We start from the raw sequence: 22,428 nt of genomic DNA, 5'->3' as shown, positions 1-22,428 counted from the left end.
CACCAACATATACCACAATTTGTTCAGCCATTCCCCAATTGAAGGCCATCCCCTCATTTTTCAATGCTCTCCTGGTTCTGCGCACTTTACTTTGCATCAGTTCTCATAAGTCTTTCCATGTTTTTTTTTTTCTGAAATGTTTTTGTTCATCAATACAATATTAATCTTTTACAATCATATACAATAACTTATTCAGTCTTTCCCCAAATGATGGGCATCCTCTCAATCCTTTTCCATGAAAAAAAAAGAGCTGCTATAAATATTTTTTTATAGATAGGGCATTTCCCCTCTCTTTGATCACTTGGAGATGTAGACTATGTTTAAATTTTAAAGTAATCTAACTTCACATGAAAGGTCATGCATATAGATTCAGGAGCTGCAATTATGATCACAAGCAGATATAAAATCCAGGGACAGGGTGAGATGAGGGTATTTTGGAAGACCCAATGTAAGTGAAGAATACTTTCTGGAGAAAGAAATGAAGGTCAAGTACAAAGTTTGTCACCAGCTGTAATAATCCCTTAACTCCAGAGAGGTCATCATTAATAATATCCTTGTTCCTGCCTGAAACACATTAGGATTGTGTGCCAATATTCCACCTCACTGCCCCAGACTCTAATGAGCATTGCCAGTGCAGTAGACTGTGGAATGAAAGTCAAAAAGGGGGAAAAAAGGGTGGGTGGAGGGCAATGTCTTGGTGTGCTGCTAGGAAAATAAATTTGAGGACTGTTATTTTGATGAAATAGTAATTTTAATAAAACTGAATCTACAATGAGAAAAATTATTTGCCCACTACCTTCCTAAAACAAAACCAAGGAAAATTTATTTTTAAAGTATAAATCTATCAGACCCCCTAAGAAATACAACCCTTTCTCTCTCCTAACCACTCTGAAATTGTTTTTAAGTCCATTTTAAATAACTATTAGGGCATCTAGGTGCCTTAGTGGATAGAGAGCAAGACCAAAGTTGGGAAGTTCTGGGTTCTCATCTGGCCTCAAGCACTTCCTAGCTGTGTGACCAGGGGCAAATCACCTAACTCCAATTGCCTAGCCTTTACTGATTTTCTGCCTTGTAACTGATACTTAGTATTGATTCTAAAATGGAAAGTAATGACTTTTTAAAGGCTCTCATTTTTTCAATTTATTTATTCATAAAATATTTTCCTTTTAATTTTTTAGTTGAAGCATTGTCCCTTTACTGCTTGGCTTCAGTTCTTTTCATTCAAAGTACAACAAGGCTGCAAAGTCCCCTAATGGGGTATGAGAAAGTGTCAGGAAAGGGAAAGAAGGGAAAGCAAATTGTAAAAATACCTTGTTTTTGTTTTTGTTTTGATTTCCTCTTTTTAGTTTTTTAACTGTGATTGATTTGTGTATGACTTTTTTATTAAAAGAGGCATGTGAGCACAGTTTCTATTTTTATTGGGATAAGGGGGAGAAGATTGGAATTGGGAAGGGAGGAATTTTGGTTTAGAAAGAAATGTAAATTAATAAAAGCTCTTTCTCTTTGAAAATAGGTTTTTTAGTTCCTGTGGAGGGCAATATTGACAGTAGAAAATTTCAAATTTCAATTGCGGTTCCTCCCTTTTATTCTTCCTCAACCTACAAAATAGGCAAGGAAATAATATCAATTAATTATACAGGAGAAATAATGTAGAATATATTTCCATATTAGACATATTAGAAAAAATAAAAGGAGGCACATACTTCAGTTTGCACTCAGTTCATAAGTTCTCTCTGGAGCTGGATAGCAGTTTTTCATCCTAAGTTATTTGGAATCATCCTGGATCTTTGAATTGATCAGACTAGCCAAGAATTCTATAGTTTATCATCATTAAAAAATTGCAGTTACTGTAAAAAAAATGATCTCCCCATTTTTTAATTTCATTTTGCATCAGAAATGCCACCCCCATGCAAGAGTTCATTACTAGAAAGACAGAAGGACTTGGGCAGATCTGTTACCTTCCCCCTCCTCACCACACCTGAAGACATTTTTTCACATTCCTTACCCCTCTGCCAGCAGCCCAGTGGGAACTCATAGTGGGTAACATGGGTGGCTCACAGGAGGCAGAGCTGGAGGGAAGTAGATCAATCAGGCCACTCTCCTTCCCTCTCTATACTCTGAGCACATTCCTAACTTCACCCACCTTTCCATCCTGTAGCCCAGTGGGAGCACTCCCTATTTCTCCTGTGTGGGGTAAAGAAAAGAAGAGTATACTTGGCACTCAGTGGTAGGGAAGGGAATGGCATTTGGTCTCAGGGTGGGGGGGATGGCACTATATCTCTAAAAGGTTCACCATCACTGATATAATTTAAAATTCTTTGCCACAAATAAAAAGCTACTTGGAATATTTTTCTACATCTAGGTCCTTTTCCTTTTCCTTTTCCTTTGATCTCTTTGGGATACAGATCTAGTAGTGCTAATGCTAGGTCAAAGGGTATACATAGTTTTATAGTCCTTTTGACATAATTCCACATTGTTCTTCAGAATAGTTGGACAACTTCATAACTCCAGCAATAGATTATGAGTCTACCTATTTTTCTTTATCCCCTCCAGCATTTGTCATTACTTATGGGTATAATTTGGTGCTTCAGGTGATTTTATTTTGTAGTTCTCTAATCAATAGAAATTTAGAGCATTTTTCATATGCCTATAAATAGTTTTTATTTCATATTCTAAAAAACAGCCTAATCATATCCTTTGACCATTTATCAAGTGGAGAATAGTTATTTTTATAAATTTGACTGTTTCCTATTTATTTGAGAAATGATTTCTTTATAAGTGAAACGATGTAAAAATTTACCAATACTTCATTATCAATGGTACCTTTTAGCAAAATGTAGTTTCCCTGCTTATATCTTTTGTAATACTTATTGGGAAAGGAAATAGGAAGATTAGAAAACAGGGATAAATGGAGGTTTGTAAGGGGTAATGAGGAGTTAAGGGGAGAGAGGGAATATTGCTTGGTGATGCAAGGGAGGGAGATGCCCCCTGCTGAGACGAAGCCGCAGAGGTCCGATAAGGACTCTTTGTCCTGGAATGATTGAGCTGAAGTTCAGCTCCCTCTATGACCAGAAATGATAGCCCACTTATGTGACTGCGTATTCTAATAATATAAAGTTTAATAACTAGTTGGGATTGGAGTTTTTTCTCAACTTCAGACCTGAGGCCAGGGCCCAGAAGCCGGCAGAGGGTTCTCCCATTCCTGTCTACTCTATATGAGTCCTTCTTTGTCTAATACAGAATCTTAGCAGTAGCCAGAAAGCAAACAAGAACCGGTCTAACCTTCACAAGCCTGCGTCTTCCGACTGAACCAAGAAGAGCATGCCACTCCAGACAGGGCTGAACAAGCTCCTCTCTTCCAACACCAGGACCTCCCTCCCCCGGCAGGAAGGCAGTGCTAGTCACAAGACCCAACTGCCACTCCCAGTTGTCCCTTCCCCCACACAAACTGTTAGTCTAGTTTCCTTTCCACACTTTCAATTAGGTCTATTTGGCTTTTGTTTTGTCTGAAGTCATGACTGCTACACCTGCCTTTTTTACTTCATCTGAAGCATAGGAAGTTCTGCTCTAGTCCATTATTTTAACTCTATGTCAATATTTCTGTTTCCAATGTGTCTCTTGTAAACAACATATTGTTGGATTCTTATCTCTCATTCCACTATCAACTTCCTTTTTTAATATGAAGATTTTTTCTTTTACCTATTAGATGCAATAAATTTTCACATAAGTTTTCCAAAGGTATATGATTCAGATTGTCAAATTGTCCCTCCCTTTAATCCCTCCTTCCCCCACCCTAAGTTGGCAAGCAATTTGGTCTGGGTTATACATGTGTTAACATGCAAAACATATTTCCATATTGTTCATTTTTGAAAAAAAATCATATAAAATAAAAATACTAAAGAAAATCCTGAATAAATTAAAATAAAAAATAATATGCTTTGATCTGTATTCCAACTCTGACAGTTCTTTCTCTGGAGGTAGATAGCATTCTTTGTCAAAAATCATTCAAAAGTGTCCTGGATCATTGCATCACAGAGAGGAGGTAAGTCTATCATAGTTGATCATTATACAATACTGTTGTTCTTGCTCTCCTACTTCTGCTTATTTCACTCTGTGTCAATTCATGTAGATCTTTTCAGCTCTTTCTGAAATCATCCTGATCACCATTTCTTATAGCACAATAGTATTCCATCACCAAGCATAGACCACAATTTATTCATCCATTCCCCAGTTGATAGACATCCCTTCAATTTCCAATTCTTTACCACCACAAAAAGAGTAGGTATAATTATTTTCGTACAAATAGGTCCCCACCACCACTTTTTAAAAATCACTTTCAGATAAAGACATAGTCATGGTATTACTCATAGTTCCAATTCCACCAGCAATGCAATATTGTTACAAATTTGTCACATCCCCTCCAACATTTGTCACTTTCTTTTACTTTCATATTGAGGTCAATCTGATAGGTATAAGTTGGTACATCAGGATTTCCTTAATTTTCATTTCTATAATCAAAAGTAATTTAGAACATTTTATATGATTATTGTTAGCTTTGTTTTCATCTGAAAATTGTTTATTCATATCTTTTGACCATTTGTCAATTGGAAAATGATTTATATTCTCATAAATTTGACCTAGTTCTCTATATACTTGAGAAATGAGACCTTTATCAGAGAAATTTGTTATATTTTTTTTCAGTTTGTCATTTCCCTGCTAATCTTGATTATATCACTTTTGTTTGTACAAAAACTTTTTAGTTTAATATACTCATTTTATCTGATGTGGGATTATTTAAATATCCTATTTCCTCTTTTCTTATTCTAGACAATTTGTATTTTTGTTAATATTCATCCATTTTACCTAGATTATCATATTTATTGTCATATAAATGGGCAAAATAGGTCTTAATAATTGCCTTAATATCTCTTTTTATTAGATGTGAAATTCCCCTTTTTAATTTTTGACACTGATAATTTGATTCTCTTCTCTTTTTAAAATTTGATTAACCAAAACTTCCTCTATTTTATTTGTTTTTTTTCTAAAAACCAATTCCTAGTCTCATTTATTAATTCAATAGTTCCTTTAATTTCAATGTTATTAATTTCTACTTTGCTTTTCAGTATTTCCAATTTAGATTTTTCCTGGGGATTTTTAATATGTTCCCTTTTTCTAGTTTTTCTTTAGTTGCATTGCCAATTCATTAATCTCCTTTTTCTCTATTATGTTGATATAGGCCCTCAGGGATATAAATTTTCCCTTGAGTAATGCTTTAGCTTTATCTCATGAATTTTGATATGTTGTCTCCTCATTATCATTCTCTTCAATGAAATCACTAATCATTTTCATGATTTGTTCTTTAACCCACTAGTACTTAAAAACTTATTTAGTTTCCAATAATTTTTTTAATTTGCCTCTCCATGGGCCCTTACTAATTTTAATTTTTGTCATATTATGATCTGAAAAAGTAACATTTATTATTTCTACTTTTCTTCATTTGTTCATGATGTTTTTATGCCCTAGTACATATCTAATCTTTGTAGATGTATCATGTGTTGCTGAAAAGAAGGTTTATTCTGCTTTATCCCTATTCAATTTTCTCCAGATATTTATTAACTCTAATTTTTCTATAATTCCCTTCACTTTCCTTACTTCTTTCTTAGTTATATTGTTAAAATTTATCTAGTTCTGATAGGGGAAGGTTGAGGTCCCCCACTAATATAGTTTTACTATCTTTTTCGTCGTTAAGCTTCAGCTTTCCTTTAAAAAACTGGTGCTATCCCATTTGGAACATATATGTTTAGTATTGAAATTACTTCATTGTTTATAGTACCTTTTAGCAAGATGTGTTTTCTTTCCTCATATATTTTAATCAGATCAATTTTTGCTTTAGATTTGTCAGACGTCATGATTGCTAATCCTCCTTTTCTTACTTTAGATGATGCATAATGCTGCTCCAGTCTTTAATATTTACTCTATGTTTCTTGTAAACAACATACTGTAAGATTCTGGTTTTTCATCCACTCTGCTATCTGCTTCCATTTTATGGATGAGTTCATTCCATTCACATTCCTAAATGCATATTGCCCTCTTTCATTTTATCCCCTTTAGATCCTGTTCTATTCTCTTTCACTCTGTTCCTCTTCACCAGTATTTTGATTTTTTTCATGTCCCTGCTTTTTCCTCCCTCCAATTACCTCCCCCTTCCATTGTCTTACTCCCCTTCTACTTCTCTGTTGAGTAAGATAGAATTCTATACCCCACTGAGTATACTTGTTTTTTGCAATCTGAGCCAGTTACTAGAGTAAAGTTTAAGCATTGCCCTTTACTACCCTTATCCTCCCCTCTCTATAATGATTCCACACACCTCTTTTTGTTATATAATTTAACCCATTCCATCTATTCCTTCCCTCTTCTCTCAGGAAAATGCTCTTTTTAACCCCTTTTTTACATATTGTATCATTATAATCAGCTTATCTCCCCACTCTCTGCATAAGTATATTCCTTCTATAGGCTCTACTACTATTGTTTAAGAATTATAGATATATTCTTTCCATGTAGGAATATAGACAGTTTGACCTTATTGAGTCCCTTAAATCTTCTCTTTTTTATATACATTTTTAGGCTTTTATTGGGTTTCATATTTAGACTTCATTTTTTTTTTCGGTCTGCTTTTTCCCTCAAGAATACATGGAAATTTTCTATCTAATTTAATGACCATTTCCCCCCAGAAAGAATATACTGGATTTTTGGATATGATTCTGACTTGTAAACATAGATCTTTTGTGTCCATTAATATCACATTCCATGAGTTCCAATCCTTTAATGTGGAAGCCACTAGGCTCTATGTCATCCTGTTTGTAGCTCCATGGTATTTGAATTGTTTATTTATAGCTGTTAGCAATATTTTCTCCTTGGCTTGGGGTTCTTGAATTTAGTTATTATATTCTTGGAAGTTGTTATTTGAGGATTACATTCTGGTGGTGATCTGTGGATTTTTTCAATTTGCAATTTATTTTATTTTTTCAAGAATATCTGGCTAGTTTTCTTTAAGTTGTTTTATGTTTGTTTGTTTGTTTGTTTTTATCATGGCTTTCAGTTAGTCCAATAATTCTTAAATTATCTCTATTGGATCTATTCTCCAGGTTAGTTGTTTTTTCAAAGAGATATTTCATGTAGTCTTCTGTGTTTTTTTCCCATTCTTTTGATTTTGTTTCATTGTTTCTTAATGTTTTATGAAATCATTAGCTTTTAATTGCTCAAATCTAATTTTTAAGGCCTGATTTTCCTCCATCAACATTTGAGTCTCATTTTTTATTTCTTCTTATATTGCTTTCATTTCTCTGCCCTGTTTTTCCCTTGCCTCTCCTTTAAATAGTTTTGGAAGTCCTTTGTGAGCTCTTCCAAAATCTGCATCCAATTCATATTTTTCTTTTGAACTTTGAGTGTGTTTGCTTTGGTTTCATTTTTTTCCTTCTGTGTCTGTACCTTGCTCTTTCTTTCCATAAAAATTCTTTATAGTTAGGCACTTTATTTTTGTTGTCTGCTCATTTTCCCAATGTTTTATAGGTAAGCTCTGTCCTCTGGGAGGTTAGGATACCCTCTTAAACTTCAAACCTTCCTTTGTTTTAAATTTAGCTTTATCTCTGGGTTTTGGCCAGTTTCAGTTCTTACACAATGCTATGATGGCCTGGGGGCTAGGAGCTCTAAGAGCCACCACCTGCTGCTGATTCAATTATCCCTTGGGTTTACTGATAGCTGAAATTCTTACCTCAGGCTTGGGTGAGGTTTTTGGTCTAACTCTGGGCTTGATCTGGTCAGATATATAGTAGATTGCCCTACTCTTAGGGTCTGCTTTGAGTTTTTGGCAAAATGATCAGGAGGAGCCCCTATTTTTGGTCTACCAACTACCCCAAACTCAGATTTATGCCCTCACCACAGTCCCAGACAGGAATATTGGCTTTGCTCTGGGCCCACACAGATCAAGCTTCTTCAATACTGACTGCCCTGGGCTGGAATTCTGAACTTCACTGTAGATTTCCTTGGAATTTCAAGGAGTGTGCATTGTCTTGGACCTCTATTTGCCCAGGCAGGGTCTCAGGTTTAGAATTTTGTACTTGGGCTCAATTTCAGAACCTGACAAAGCAGATGTGTGGTGAGGATGTGTAGTTTACTATTGGCTCTCTCCTCATTCCTTGCTGTAGCCTCCTGCTGTCTGTGTTCCCCTCTCATTCCAGGGCTCCAGATATTTGAAACCTACCTTTTTAGGCTTTTCTCTTCTTGAAAGTTGTTCCATTCTTTCTCGTTGTTAGTTCTTTCACTCCTATCTTCATTTTGCAGCATTATTTTAAGACTGGTTGGAAAGGGTTCTCATGTTGATTTTTACCTTCCTTGCTTATACACTGCCATCTTAGCTCCAGAACCAAGAAGTCCCAATTTTGCCAATTTGGTATTTAAATCAGGCTTTTAATTTGTTCTTTTTCTGTTTTAGTTGATTGCTCAATTCATTGAATTATTTTTCTTTAATTTATTGAGATATTTAGAAATCTATAACATCCCCTAAGTAGTGTCTTAAATGTAAAATTTTGTATGTTATCTAATTGTTATCATTCCCTTAAATGAAATTACCAGTAGTTTTTATGATCTGTTCTTTGACCCACTTATTCTTTAACATTAGTTTAATTAGTTTCCAACTTAATTCTACTCTTTCTTTCTGTGACCCTTTATTGAATGCAATTTCAATTACATTATAATATGAAAAATGTATTTTATATTTCTTCTTTTCTGCATTTGATTGTGAAGTTTTATACCCCAATACATAGTCAATTTTTGTGTGTATGTATTGCTGAGAGGACGGCATATTATTTCTATCCACATTCTTTTTTCTCCAGAGTTCTATCATATCTAACCCTTTTAAATGTATATTCATCTCTTTAACTTCTTTCTAAATTTCATAGATTAATCTGACTTGTGGGGGAAATTCTCTAAGCAAAAAAATCAAATAAGAGAAACGAAGTCTCCAAACCAAAAAGAAGTAGGTTTATTGAGAGTGGGCCTATCTCACAATAAAGCTGGACTTCTGGTCATGACCAAAAGTCCCAGAACATTGTGAGGGACCTTTATTTATACCCTAATGAACATCACAACTTATATATCATTACAAAAATAATCCCAAGACAATAGTTATACCCATCTAAAAATATAGGCACACAGCAACAATGTTCATTGGTTGAGGCAACTAGGAAGTCCTTCTCATTGGTACAGGAAGTTACTTGGTAGAAAAGGGGGAGTGGGGAAGCCTGAATCCTATCTTCTAAACCTGATGATGTAAAGGATGATGAGTATTTGGTATTGGGTGGTATCAGGCTTTGCCCCCAACCCAAGGTCAAACCTGGTGACATATACTACTAGATCACAAGTTTAAAACCATAATTGCTGAGGGTGCATGATATAGGAATTTTAAGGCTGAGGCCCAAAACTGAGGCCTATGGTAACAATGATTAATTATGCTAAAGCTGTTTTCTATTTAAATTTAAAACCTTAGAACTTATACTAAAATAATCACAAAACCCTATTAAAATCATGACCTATGCTAACTATCTTAGAATTGTAATTATGATTATCTAAAAACTACTGCTAACAATACAATAAAGTCTTATCCTCATATAAGGGAGAAGGGTTTTCACACTCATAGATTCTGAAAAGAAAGGTGAGATCTTCAACTAGTATAGTTTTAATGTCCATTATCGTCTCTAAAAATATGGATACTATGCCATTTGGTCAATATATACTTAATAGTGATACTATGTCATTATCTTTGGAAACTTTTAGCATTATATAATTTTCTTATCTGTAATTTCTTTTTAATTAGATTTATTTTTGTTTCATTTTTGTCTTTGACCAGGATTACTACTTTTCTTTTTTCACTTCAGCATTATAAATTCGGCTCCTACTCCCTGCCTTTAATCTGTCCTTGTCTCCCTGCTTTAAATGTTTTTAATATGGACAAAATAATTTAGAATTCTGGTTTTTGATCCATTCTGCTATCCCCTTCCATTTTAAGGATGATTTCATTCAACTGACATTTATTTTACCTATTTATTCTTCTTTTTCTCTCTCCCTTCATTCTGTTCCTCCTAATTTAATTCTGAGCTCCTTCTCCCCAAATCCATCTTTCTTATTATTACCCTCTCTTCTTATCTCCATCCCTTTTTAATTACCAATAGAGTTAGATGGATTTCTACCTCTAGTTGAGTGTATTATTTATTCTGTTTTTGAGACAAATCAGATGAGAATAAGGTTCAAGCATTGCCTGTCATCTCCCCTAATCTTCTTCTCATTAAAATAACTCTTTCATGCCTCTTTTTAGATAATTCACTCCACTCATTGTCTCCCTTCTCTCTTCTCCAAGTGCAATCATCTTTCTTATCTATTGATTATTTTTTGGATAATATACCAGTATAGTTAATTCCCATCCACATCTTTTCTCTGTGCATATTCCTTTTAATTGTCCTAATAGTGATAAAATTCATATAAATTATAAGTATTATCCTCTAATGTAAGAATATACTTAGTTCAACCTTATTGAATCCATTATGATTTCTCTTTCTTATTTACTTTCTAATGCCTTTCTTGATGTTTTTGTTTGAAGGGCATATTTTCTATGCACTACTGGTCTTTTTATTAAGAATATTTGGGAATTGGTGACTGAGCTCTGGTTAAGGTGCCCCGGGAATGCAGCAGCAGTTGCAGCCTTGTAGCAGCATCCTCTGATCTTCTCACATTTCTGAGACCACCACAGCAGCCTTGCCTCCCACCATCATGCAGGACTCCAATAGCTACAACATGCTGACGTCCCGCTATACCACTGAGGAGGAATACCCAACCTCTGCTCACATACACAAGAACCACATCATTAAGGTGCTGACCCCAGAGATCTATTAAAAACTTCAGTATAAGGTCATACTGAACAGTTTGATCCTGGATGCTGTCATCCAGACTGGTGTGGACAACCCAGGGCACCAATTCATCATGACTGTGGGCTATGTGACCAGAGATGAAGAGAGCTATGATATGTTCAAGGAGCTGTTTGATCCAATCATTGAGGACCAACATGGAGGCTGCAAGCCTTCAGATATGCATAAAACTGATATCAATGCTCACAATCTGCAGGGTAGTGATTATCTATACCCTAATTATGTACTGAGTTCTCATGTTTGAACTGGCCAGAGCATGCAAGGTTTCTGCCTGTCCCTGCATTGTAACTGAGGAGAGCAATGTGCCATAGAGAAAGTCTGTGGAACATCTGGCCAGCCCAGAAGGTGAGCTGAATGGGAAGTACTATGCCTTGAAGAGCATGACTGAGAAGGAACAGCAGCTGATTGATGACCACTTTCTCTTTGACAAGCCCATCTCCCCACACATCCTGGCATCTGGCATGGCCTGAAACTGGCCTGATAGCAGGTGCATTAGCACAATGACAACAACACCTTCCTGGTGTGGATCAGTGATGAAGTTCATCTGAGGGTCATCTCCATGCAGAAGTGGAGTAACATGAAGGATGTGTTCACATGTTTCCGCATGGGACTCACTCAGATTGAAACCTTTTTCAAGACCAAGAGCTGAAAATTCATGTGGAACTCTCACCTGGGCTATATCCTGATGTGCCCCTCCAATCTGGGCACAGGACTATGTGCTGATGTCCACATCAAACTTCCCCACCAGGGCAAGCATGAGAAGTTTGGGGAAGTGTTGAAGAAGCAGAGGCTGCAGAAAAGAAGGACTGCTGGGGTCTGGACACAGCACTATTTGATGTGCTGTCTGGACTTCTCAGAAGTGGAGCAATTCTAGATGGTGGTAGATGTTGTTAAATTGCCCATAGAAATTGAGAAGTGCTGGGAGCAGGGCCAGTCCATTGATGACCTTATACCAGCCCAGAACTGAACAGTAAGCCCCTGGATTTTGCTGCTGGCTAATTTATTGGACAAATGAACAACCACTATCTAATCCCCCCCTTGTGGGACCCTCGGGTCTCTACATGTAGCCCACCTGATCAAAATGTAGAAAAGTCTTCCTTCCATCCTCTGATATTAGAGTTTATTTTTGATGGCTGAGATGTTGTTGAATGCTGCAAATAGATTTGGCCTGAAAAAAAAAAAAAAGAATGTTTGAATATTCTCAATTTCATTAAACATCTATTTTCCCATGAAAAGTTATACTCATTTTTCCTGGGTATGTAATTCTTGATTGTAATTCAATATCTTTTGCCCTCCGGAACATCATTTAATAGCCCTCTGATTTATTATAATAGTAGTAGTAGTAGTCTCTCCGTAACAGAGGATGAGGATTGTCTTTGTGCGTTTTCACCTATGATAGATGATTGTGCACAAAGACATTTGTGCGTGAAGGAGATTTAAGTAGAAAATCCGATGCACAGAGACAGTCCCACTCTCTCGGCGTTGGAAGCCTGGGTCCAGTGGCACGAAAAGTCGTTACACCTGGAGACTTCCTCTCAGCTGCATTGGATGGCCGTGTTGTCTTTTGTGCTCCAACATGCCCTAAGCACTCCACAGTGCTTTGCTGCGTCGCCCTCTCAGCCGTTGAACCTTCTTATTGGTTTCTTCCATCTGTTCAGCCAAAGCAGTCTTCACATGCTGGGTGAGCAAGGCCCAGGTTCACCTGGGGTCCAAGACCCGATGACTACCCTCACAAGGTTTATCATGCCTGTCGAAGCCGTTGCCCGGGGTGTGGCCACTGCCACATGCTAGCAGCTACTGGAAGCCACAAGTGAGAGCTGGGTGTCAGGTGGGGGTCAGAAGCTGGAGAGTTGTCCTAGGAGGGCACGACAAGCCCTCCATACCAGAGATATTACCCCTCCCTGAACACCCCATACACTTATAATAGACACCCCATATACTTATAATAGAAGTGGTCAAATCTTGTATTATGCTGACTGTAGTTTCATCATATTTAATTTTTTCTTTTAGGCTGCTTGTCATATTTTCTTCTTCACCTGAGTGCCAAAGAATATGGCTAAACAATTCCTATGATATTTCATTTGGGTGTCTTTTTCTAGAGATTATCAGCTTTCAATTTCTATTTTACCTTAATCCTTGGATATCAGCAATTTTTCTTGATAATTTCTTGAAATATCATGCTCAGGTTCTTTTTTTTTCTTTCCAATAATGGCATTCAGGTAGTTCAATAATTATTTTTTTAATTGCCTTTTGTCTTACAAGTCATACTATGTTCCAAGGCAGAAAAGAGGCAAGGGCTACGTAGTTAAGAGTCAAGAGACTTGACCAGAATCATACAACTAGGAAGATTTTGAGGCCAGATCTGAATCTAGGATCATCCATTTCTAGGTCTGGTTTTCAATCCACTGAGTCATCTATCTTATCTCATTTGAATAATTCAATGATCGTTCCTTCAGATTAATTTTCCCCAATGAGAATTTTCATATTTTCTTCTAGTCTTTTTTCATTTTTAAAATTTTGTTTGTTTCTTGATATCTCGTGAAATTATTAGCTTCTACTTGCCCAATTCTAATTTTTGAGGAATTATTTTTTTCAGTGAGCTTCTGAACACTTTCCAATTGATGAGTTCTACATTTTAATAAGTTGTTTTCTTCAGTGAATTTTTGTATATCTTTTCCATCCTTTGTGCTTCCCTTACCAAGTTGTTGACTCGTATTTCATTATTTTCTTGCATTACTCTCAATTTGTTTTCCTATTTTTCCTTAAAACATTTATTTGATTTTAAGTCTTTAAAAAGAAAAACTTTCAGAAATTCATGTTGGTCCTGACTCTCACATTTTAATTTGAGCTTCTTTTATAATTTTTAATTTTTTAAAATTTTATATTATGAATTTTAGATTTACTCCACCCTGTTTAGATTTTAGAATTTTAGCAATCAAAAATGTATACACCCCCACTTAAGGATTAAGTGTGGGGGAGGAAGGTCTATGACCCATGTGTGCTAGCAAGTGACAAATCAGAAACAACTGACTGACCACTTGAACTGCTCAAAGCCAAATTTAAGCCACCATTGGTACATGTGAAACACAGTTAGTGACATAAAGAACTGCCTTTATATTTCACGTCACTTCCTATGAGAGGGACTTGGCAGTGAAACTTGACTGTGGAGGAGCTCAAGTGTGAGACCTCACACTGCTTCCCTTAGACTGTCACATAGTGAGTGCAAGGCTTACTTACATTTCTTTGGCTTTTCTGGAGGCACAAGCCTCTGGGGAGGCCCCTTATCTTGGAAGAGGTCTCTCAGCTGGAAGCAATGCTAGATTTAATCATCTGCCACCCTCAGTCCCCTTGGATGGGAACTCCTGCCTGGTATATCTTTCCTTTTCCTATCCTTCTTCCTTAATATCTTCACTCTATTGTAAATAAAACAGCATACAATTCCATTCTGACTTGAGTATTTCATTGAGATTTTAGAATTTAAAATCCCTGGTGACCAACTAAAATATATATCCAGTCCAACATAAGTTTTACCCCTAACAATATTGTTCCCTTCTACATTTGTGCTGTGATCCTCATTGTCACAATAATAACTTTCTGCAGTTAGATTTCTTTTGAGGGCTTTGGGGCTTATTTTTTCATTAACTTTTTACTGAATATTAAAGTTTGATTCCTAAATTGGAGAAGTTACTAAGCCAAACATTTGTGTGTCTTGGGATTTTTCTTCTAGCTTATGGGAGTCTCAGAACCTAGCTTCTGGCTTCAACAGATGGAGTGTCTCAATGCTTGTTTGCACAGTGGGGGAACTTGCTATTTGACTGTACAGTAAGAAGCTTCAGAGTTTGCTTGCATAATTGTGGGCATCACTGTTGACTTGCACCAGTTATGGATCCTCACTGCTGGATTATTCAGTGTTGGGTCTTAGCTACTGGTTTGCACAATGGGGGACCTTATTAGATCTGTGGTGAAGGACCTAACTGCTGGCTTGCCTTAGGTGAAGGGCCTTGCTATGCAAGATTGAGGGCCTGCTGCTGTGGGTGAGGATCCTCACTGATGGCTTGCACTGAAGACATGGCCTCAATTTTGTGAGGTTGAGACTCTTTCTATGGAGGTAGGGCTTCAATGCTTATTTTCCCTGGGGCCATGACCTCCCCTATCATCCAATTTGTCTAGTCTGTTGCTGGCTTGTTTGTGCTGAGGCTTTTCTGTTTCAGGGGAAGGGCATTGGGAGTATCCTGGACCAATTTAGGCTGCCTGCTCCTCACTGAGATTCCCACCCACCCAGAAAAACACATCTTATGCTGCTGATTCTCATAGATATTCTGGATTGGAAAACAATTTCACTGCTGCAAAATTTGGTAAGAGTTTTTTTTTTTCTTTAAAGTGATCAGGAGGGAAAATTGGGAGGTATCAGGCAAGTTCCCTCCTCACTCTGCCACATTGGCACTGGAAGAGTGTTGTATTATTTCTCAATATCTGATCAAGTCATTAACTTTCACTTAATCCATTTCAATTTTAAAAGAATTATTCAATTCAGTGAACTTTTGAACCTCTTTTCCCATTTGACCAATTAGGCTTCATAAAACGTTCTTTTCTTCAGTGGATTTATCATTGGACCAATTCTGTGTTTATACTATTATTTTCTTCAGTATTTTTTGTCATTCTTTAACCCAGATATTAATTTTCTTTTCATAATTTTCTTTCATCTCATTTTCCATCCAATTTTTCCACTCACTACTTCCTCTTTCTTTAATCCTTCCAGAATATTTGTTGTTGTTGTTAATCTTGATTCCAATTATTTTCTTTTTCTTTTAGGCTTTGCATGAAATTTTTAATTGTCTTTTCATATTCTGAATTTAGGTCTTGGCCTTCTCTGCCACCATAGTAGATTTTTATAGTCAATTTCTTTTGTTGTTGTTGTTTTTATTTTTATTACTTGCTCATTTTCCAACGTACTTCTTGATTTTGAATTTTATGTTAAAGTTGGACTCTGATCATCATGGGAGGCACTGTCCAAATCCTCAGTTCATTTTGTGTTTCCGTTTTCTGGGAGTCTGCAAATTTTCCATGTTTTCAAAGTGGTGTGGTCAGGGCATAGCTGCAATTCCTTCTCAATTGGTCAGTGCTCTCATCTTGAGCCAAAGAGGCTCTCTGGTTCCCTTCAGCCACAAGCACTAGAATTCTTCCCTGCTTTGGAACTGCAACCAGAGCCTCTACTACTTTATGACTGACCACAGGTGCTCATTTCTACCTTGAAAGTATGCCCAATAACTATACATGGAAAATAAAGTTTTCAATAATTTCCAGTTGCACCAAGTGCCAGCAATCTCTAAATTGATGTACTACATATGTGCTATTAAACTTGATAATATTTTATAGTATCTTGAAATTTATTTCTATTACTATGTGTGTGATCTTGGACAAGTTACTTGAGGAAAGGTTATGTGGTCATAAGCTTAATGACAGTTGATACTTATTAGATGATGATTAAATTCAATTGAATTGTTTCCTCTAACTGTCTGCCACAAAATCCAAGATACCTAAATGTGGATGTCTTTTATTTAATAGAACACTTGAAAAAAAAAAGCCTCATCTCCTGGTAGTAATGGGAGGGAATTAATAATTTCTTTATAAATCAGATAAGAGTAGTTACCAGAGGCAAGTGTAATATATTCTTATATTTAGTCACAAACTTCATTACGCACTCTATAAAATGCAGATTCCAAATGTTAATTCTTATTTTATTCATATCTGTACATGAGGAAAGGGGTGGAGGTGTATGTTTTTTTTTTCCTGATCGTTTGTGAAAGTGGTACAGCTTCCAGTATGGCATCAGGCCAGCAGAAAAACATCTGTAAAAATTCCCAGAACAGATGTGCCACTGAATGTGAATATAATCTGAATCAAAAATAAATAAATAAATCTTCAAATTAAACACCGTTCTTTACACCAGAGATCATGTATAAATAGAATGCTTAATGGGATATGGAGGAATAATTAATTTATCATCATTAATAAAAGCATACTGCCTTCTTAGCACTGTTCAGTATCTGACATTTTTAGAGAAGAGAATCCACCAGTGAAGTTCATTTAAAATCTGATTTCCTGCCTGTTGACTTATGTGACTTTTTGCTGTTTTCTATCTTATGAAACCTAAAGAAGGTGAGCAAGTTTTATTTAGACAAAAAATATCCCTTGGAGCAAAAAAATTCTAGTGATTTAGGTGGCATTATGTAGATAAAAAACATTTTAAATATCTTTAATATACTTTTAATATTTCAAAGTAGACAATCTTTTATCTCAGGATTCCATGGACCTTATGCAAGACATCATTTAATGACTAAATTACTCTATAAGAGTGAAAATCTTCCTTCATATGTGTCTGATCCTTTATAAAATTATTTTAAAACATTAACTAATTTATCTATCTAATGTATTCATCATGAAATCTAGAATATTATTGTTACCTGTTACACTACAAGGGCTAAGAAAGTTCTATGAAAGAGGAAGTTGTAACCAGAGTTGGGAGATACACCATGGGCTTAAATCCTACTTCAGATAATACCTGTGTAAACATGTCAAGTCAGAAAATTTCAATGAGCCTTCATTTAGAATGTATCAAGATAATACTATTTCAAACGGCTACTTTGGAAAGCAATTTAAAGACTATATAAATTTGGGTAACTTCTATTATCATGGCAACATGTCAAATTTCTATCTTCTCCAGGTTTGAATCCAAAAATGATTATTAAGCATCTACTATATGCTGGATTGCCCTAAGCCTCTGGATACAATTAATAAAAATATAGTTCCTGACCTTAAGGATCAATCTACTGGGCTACAATATATGAAAGGATGCAGGAAAGCAGTCAGGCAATGGGAAACAAGGGCATTGCTGGATCAGAGACATTTTATTCCATGGAGTTGAAACCAGGCAGAGCAGCAGAAGTACAGTTGAGCATCTAACAGTATCTTATACATATCAGGCACCTAATAAATGTATATTCACTAAATGTATTAATTTGCTCTTCACAGTATCCTATGAGTTAGGTAGGACAGAATCCATTATTCTGGTCATAGAAATTTAGAACAGAAATTCAGAGAAGTAATTTTTCCTAAAACCAAACACCTAGGGAGCAGCTGGGTAGCTCAGTGGATTGAGGGCCAGGCCTAGAGATGGGAGGTCTTAATTTCAAATCTGTTCTCAGACACTTCCCAGGTGTGTGACCTTGGGCAAGTCACTTAACCCCATTGCCTATTATAAACCTTTAAATTTCTTAGACTTATAAATGTTGGAAATTTCACCATTGGGAAATTTCCTACTTGAAAAATTTCCTACTGATAGTCTATTGGAATGTGAACCCCCTTGGCACGGGAGGGTCCTTCCCCTCCCTACTTAAGATTACTTTAGGACAGAAACCTTTTACTGAACAATGGAAAGGGCTTTGACCTATGCTTAAGCATAGAACAGGAAGTTATTTGAGTCATGATTGATTTTAGAATTGATACAATAGAGATACTTGGAATGACAGAACCAGGTCTTGGAACTTACAATCTCCACCCTACTCAGTCCTAACAGGATTTAGGAAGGGCTGCAGCATAGATCAAAATTTAATTATTTGAGAATATGACCTTCAACAGGCATGTGCAAAGGGGCAGACCTCTGGGTGGTCCTGGGTTAAGCTAGAGCCACCATTGGCACAGGGAAGACATGGGCAGTGATTGGTAGATGTGAGAATGGAGGGGAGGGAACTGAGATCATTTCCTTAAAGATAGAGGGGTCTGAGGACTGAGGGGTGGTTGGAGAGGTTTTGCTCTGAGAGGTTGTGCTCTGAGAAGTTTTGCTCTGAAGGAGACTGGAGGTGGAGGCCTCTGAAACTGTTTCTCCATTTTGGTCACGTGAGTGATAGGGACTGATCTCTTTTCTTTGCCTCAGCTATCTAAGGGCTTGGGCCTTTTGGCCCAGCCTAAACAGAGGGGGTATTTAAGCCCTATTCCCTTATCTCTCTCCCTCTCTCTCTCTGTCTCTCTGTCTCTCTCTCTCTTTCTCTCTCTCTCTAATACCTTTCTTCCTCCTGTTTGTAATTAAAAACTCCATAAAAGGTTGACTGCTGACTTGAGTTTTCATTTAGGAATTACATAGCTGAATTTCTTGGCAACCTAAATTAATATCTATCAGTCTTTTAAAGTGATTTCCTTGTCACACTATCCCTAACCACTCTTCTGCCTTGGAACCAATAAATAGTATTGATTCTAAGAGAGAAGATAAGGATTTAAAAAAAAATAAAATCTAACACCTAGTAGTTACCAGAGTTGAGACAAGAGACAAGGTCCTCTGACCTATATTTCCAATTCTTTTTCCCCCTCTCTCCAAAGATTGGGGTAATGAATCCTTAAGTTCCTTGAAGAGGTGATTCTAAGTTGGGAATATATCTATTATTGTTTTTGTTTTCCTTATTTATTTGTTTCTTTATTGTCATGCAAAACATAATTCCATATTGATTATTGTAAGAGCAAATTCATATATAACAAAACGCCCAAAACAGAACCCTAAATACACTGATGTGAAAGACAACTCCAACATAACTTTTTCTGGAGGTGGATAGCATTCTCCATCATAAATTGTTCAGGACTATCCTAGATCACTGATGGCAAACCTATGGCATGAGTTCCACAGAGCACTTTCTGTGGGCATGTGTGTCACCTCCCTTCCCCCCAGAGTTTATTACTAGAAAGGCAGAGATACTTGGGCAGAATGTCTCCCTTACCCTTCTACAATGCCTGATAACATTTTTTTCACTTCACCCACCCTCTGCCAGCAGCACAATGAGAATGCTTTCTCCCTCCTATTGTGTGGAGTAAGGGCAGAGTGGGGAATGCCTCTCTCTTGGCGGGGAAGTAAGGAATGGCATGTGGTCTTTAAAAGGTTTGTTATCATTGTCCTAGATCATTGCATTGTGCTGAGAGTAGCCAACTTTTCACAGATAATCATCATCTCATACTTCTGATATTGTGTATAATGTTCTCCCACTTCTGCGTATTTCACGCTACAACAGTTTCCACAGATCTTTTCCAATTTTTCTGAAATCATCTTGTTTATTATTTCTTATAGCACAGTAGTATTCCATTACCAACATTTACCATAATTTGTTCAGTAATTCTTCAATTTATGGACATTTCCTCAATTTCCAATTCTTGGCCACCACAAAAAGAACAGCTATAAATATTTTTGTACAATTAGGTCTTTTCCCCCTTTTTTGTGTTATCTTTTTGAAATATAGACCTAGTAGTAGTGTTTCTAGTTCAAAGGATATGCACAGTTTTATAGTCCTTTGGGTATATTCCAAATTGTCATCCAGAATGTTTGGATCAATTCACAATTCTTCCAACAATACATTATTGTCCCAATTTTTCCACATCCCCTCAAACATTAATCAATTTCCTTTACTGCCATATTGACCATTCTGAAAGCTATATGGCAGTACCTCCGGTTGTTTTAATTTATATTTCTCTAATCAATAATGACTTAGAATATTTTTATATGATCTTTGATGTCTCCATCTGAAACTTGCTTGTTCATATCCTTTGACCTTTTGTCAATTGGGGAAGAGCTTGTATTTGTATTTTAATTTAAAATCTAAGAATTTATTTTGATTTTTTGTTTGAGATTGTATTTTTACATAAAATCCAAGATTTTGATTTTTGTTCGAGAAAAGATCTTCAAGAAAGAAGCTTGATAACTCCTAAATCCAGAGAATGAACTGTTGCAGAAAGATGCCAGAAAATCCACACTACATCAAGAAGATCAAGAATGAACTTTGGATATGGTTCATTGAACTGAACTTTGATTGAACATTTATTGTAAATGTACACGTTTATGCCAAAAGGGACTGCCCCTAATTTCTGTCAATGCACCTAGCAAAACATTGGTTTTGCTTTCTTTCTTTCAATTCCTCCCTCACTACTCTAATTTCCTCTTAGAAAACTGAATATTATGCATGTGTAGTTAGAAGTGCATTTATGATTACAAGATGATTATGTTAAATGATCAATGGGGAGACTAGTCTCCCAATGATCATCAGGAGGGATTGTGAACCTTAAAAATTCCCAGACCCTACTTCATAAGGTTGGGTTAAGACCATTCCCCATTGGGACCATTTTCCATTTGGGCAGTGAAGGTACTTGATCAGGAATGTGAGAACTCTACTTCACCATACTTAAGCATGCCTTAGGGGAAGATAAAGTTGTAAACTCTTTGCTGAACAATGAAAAGTACTTAAACCCATACTTATAGTAAGACAAAAAGTTCTTAAGCTATGCCTATTTTGGATATAATATAAAAGGGTGCTAAGTACATATAAAGGTCAGGCAACTTGTGAACTTACAAGGAGCAAAGAGGTGAGAACTTACTCAGAGATTCTAGTCTACTCAAGTGTGAATTACTCAAAAGATTAGTCTTCTTATGTGTGAACTAAGAATGGTCTGTCATTTGAAAAATGTCTACTGTGATTGGTAGATGGGAGAACTTAGGGGAGGTGACATAAGAGAAAATTCCCTTTATAAGGAGATGAAAATCTGAGAGCAAACACAGTCTCTTGAGGACAGTCTCTTGAGACAGTCTCTTGAAGACAGTCTGAGGGAGCCTGACTCTGGCTGGAACTCCCTCTGAGGAGACTCTGTCCCTCTGAATCCTTGCTTGGACAAATCTTGTGGTGAGTGATTGAGGACTGACTGATCTTAAGGCTTAGGCCTCGGTTGGCCAAGGCTGCCCTGGGCTGGCCTATCCTTTTCTCATTATTTCCTTTTTCTCTCTCTCTCCTTTTCTTAACTCCTCATTTTGTATTAATTAAAATATCTGTAAAACCCACCTGACTTGGGTATATTTAATATTTGGGAATTTTTCCCTGGTGACCACCTTATATTTGATTTAAAACAAGACACTATCTTGAAACCATATTTTCTGTGGTCACAATTTAAGCCATCCACTCTTTTATCTACCACAATTTAAGTGTTCCACTATTTAATCATTACAGTTTATGGCAACCAACTATTTTAATTATCACATATTCTTATACATTTAAATTAGTTTTCTTGTAAATTTGAGAAATTAGACCCTTGTCTGTGACGTTTGTTAAAGAAAACAAAAACATTTCCTAGTTTATTGTTTCCCTTCTAATCTTGGTTAGATTAGTTTTGTTTGTACAAATATTTTTAATTTAATTTAGTCAAAATTACATTCATTTTAAATCTTATTAATACTCTCTATTTCCTTTTTGGTCATAAATTCTTTCCTTCTCCAAAGGTCAGCCACGTCAACTATTCTGTTTTCCCCTAATGTAGTAATGGCATCACTATTTATATCTAAATCATATATCCTTTTTGAAATGATCTTGGTATAGAGCATAAGATACTGGTCTAGACCTCGCTTCTGCTATACTGTATTCCAATTTTCCCA

The 22,428-nt window shown here is 36.2% G+C and overlaps 1 pseudogene; it reads left to right on the top strand.

Annotated features, from left to right (window-relative positions):
• The first annotated feature begins 10,821 nt into the window (after positions 1 to 10,821).
• LOC100021168 (creatine kinase B-type-like) lies at positions 10,822 to 11,943 on the top strand (annotated as a pseudogene).
• The last annotated feature ends 10,485 nt before the right edge of the window (positions 11,944 to 22,428 follow it).

The sequence above is a fragment of the Monodelphis domestica genome, chromosome 3 (genome assembly GCF_027887165.1).
Source record: "Monodelphis domestica isolate mMonDom1 chromosome 3, mMonDom1.pri, whole genome shotgun sequence".
In the NCBI taxonomy this organism is placed as follows: domain Eukaryota; kingdom Metazoa; phylum Chordata; class Mammalia; order Didelphimorphia; family Didelphidae; genus Monodelphis; species Monodelphis domestica.
This window is presented reverse-complemented; position numbering and strand designations above follow the sequence as displayed.